The sequence below is a fragment of the Chinchilla lanigera genome, unplaced genomic scaffold, assembly GCF_000276665.1.
Source record: "Chinchilla lanigera isolate Chin_1 unplaced genomic scaffold, ChiLan1.0 scaffold00096, whole genome shotgun sequence".
Classification (NCBI taxonomy): domain Eukaryota; kingdom Metazoa; phylum Chordata; class Mammalia; order Rodentia; family Chinchillidae; genus Chinchilla; species Chinchilla lanigera.
In genome coordinates, this window is record NW_004955497.1 from 494,886 (window position 1) to 496,944 (window position 2,059).

The 2,059-nt window shown below is 38.1% G+C and overlaps 1 protein-coding gene across 4 annotated transcripts in view; it reads right to left on the reverse strand.

Annotated features, from left to right (window-relative positions):
- Positions 1-2,059, reverse strand: part of Cenpj (centromere protein J) — a 64,741-nt gene that overhangs the window by 62,291 nt on the left and 391 nt on the right. The window contains exon 1 of one of the 4 annotated variants that reach the window (XM_013505461.1): positions 1,869-1,886. The exons of the other annotated variants lie outside the window; for them this stretch is intronic. The gene's annotated coding sequence lies outside the window, so the exon portion shown is untranslated. Of the gene's footprint in view, positions 1-1,868; positions 1,887-2,059 lie in introns of those variants that run through there. 4 annotated transcript variants of the gene reach the window in all.

Genomic DNA, 2,059 nt, shown 5'->3' on the forward strand with positions numbered 1-2,059 from the left:
ATTAATTTTTTGCAAAGTGTTTACAGGAACAACAAAGAGGAACCTGAAAGGAAGTCTCATCTGTTTTACTGTTTAAAGTTTATTTTTATAATGCTTTAGTAACTTATCTAATTCTCAGAGGGGGGAATATGTATCAAATTAACGCACCAGGTTAAAGAGGTATTGGTTTGTCATCAGTATAATTCACATTTTACTTTGAGAAAACCTTTGGGTAAGAAAATGTGTTTGAACCTAAGGAAAAAATTAAATGTGGGAAATACTGTCCTGCTAAAGGATTTTGCAGTCCTCTGTTAGTAACTTCCATGGTTTAGGTTAGATGCATTCAGGAAACCCATAAGCTTCATTTTCACCACCCTCTCCCACAATGAAGTATCTAAAGCCGAAGGTTCTTATCTTTGCTCTGAGATATCCTTCAGTCTTTCCTCCACTTAAAACAAACCTCTTCACTTGTAAAAGACAATAGGCAAGCTAATTAAATAAGTGTATTTTTTAAGAAATTCAACCTCAGCCTTTTCATTAGGAAATAGTGTATCTCAATATCTTTCTTTGTAAAATGAGGCTCCTTTTGGCTCTACCTCATAAGGGTATTCTACAAAAACTACTTTGTAGATGTTTCCAAAAATGAAATCCATAGTATCATATGATAGAATATTTATAACTTTTTATTACATGCTTACTGTTCAATTAAATAATTTTGATGTGAAGATTAAAATAATATGCTTAAAATGCCTTGAGAATTTTCATATTTTTTATTTTTAAACAAGGCTGTTTTGTAGTATCTTAAAATCAAATACAACTGCTCCTGGTTTTTGTTTTTTTTGTTGTTGTTGTTTTTAAACTGAGGCTTTTAAGTATTTTTTGTGAATAGGTATCACCTAGGAATTCAGAAAAGGTTGCAATATGTTTTCTAACTAAATGCAGTACATATTTCCTGGGTCAACTTTCAAAGATTGGTTAAAATCTGCTGCGTAAAACATACGAGTTTTTCATCAGATTTACTGATGATATAAATAAAACATGTAAATATATTAGTAAATATTAATGTTTGTGTATTTTAAATTGTTTTAAAATTTGTTAGTGATTTTTTCATTCAAGTGAAAACAGATGTGTGCAGCTATTTTGAATATTAGCTTATAAACATTCATATTCTTATAAAAAATAGAACTACAAGCCAATCTCTTTAATGAACCTAGCAGCAAAAATCACCAGTAAGATACTGAATGCAACAAGTTATTAAGGTACATGTATATAACAAATCCCAATTCCTTTTTTATCCTCTTTGCCTTCCCTCCCTCCATCTCTTCATCCCCTTCCCCTTTCAGAAAGATCTATCTCCCTCCTTCCTATCATCTATCCTTTATTCTGCTCTTTATTTTTATTCTAGGTTTCTCATATAAGAGAAACACTGATATTTAAACTGTGTCTGATTTATTTCACTTAATGTTACAGTCTCAAGGTACAGCCATTGAAATCCAAATTTTAAAAGGAAACAAACTACAAGGCCATTTTTTAACACGGAAAACGTCAAAACAGGGCCAGGTGCGCTGGCACACGGGAGCACTGGGGAGGTCAAGGCAGGAGGCTTGCCTGGAGTTCAAGACCAACCTGGGCTATACAGTGAATTCAAGTGCTGGGATTAAGACTACAGAAATACACCACCACACCTGGTTATGAAAGCTGTTTTGGTTTTTTTGTTTTGTTTTGTTTTGTTTTGTTTTTTAATATCGAAACTTCCAGCCAGGGGTGGCGGCGCACAGCAGTAATCCCAGCACTCTGGAAGCTGAGGCAGGAGGACTGCTGCGAGTTCGAGGCCAGCCTGAACTGCACAGCGAGACTCTGTCTCAAAAAGGAAGGAAAAGAAAAGACACCTCCTTGGCGAAGGAGTAAGGCGCACACAGCCGGCAACTCCGGGCTCCCCTCGGGCGGGGTGAGCAAGCCTCCGGCCGGTAGGGGCCCGTGGGGCCCGCAGACGAAAAGCCGGCCCCGCTCGGCGCCTTCGCGGAGCAGCCCCGGGGAGGCTGAGCAAGCCGGCCGGCGGCGGGAAGCGGGCCGCCTCTGC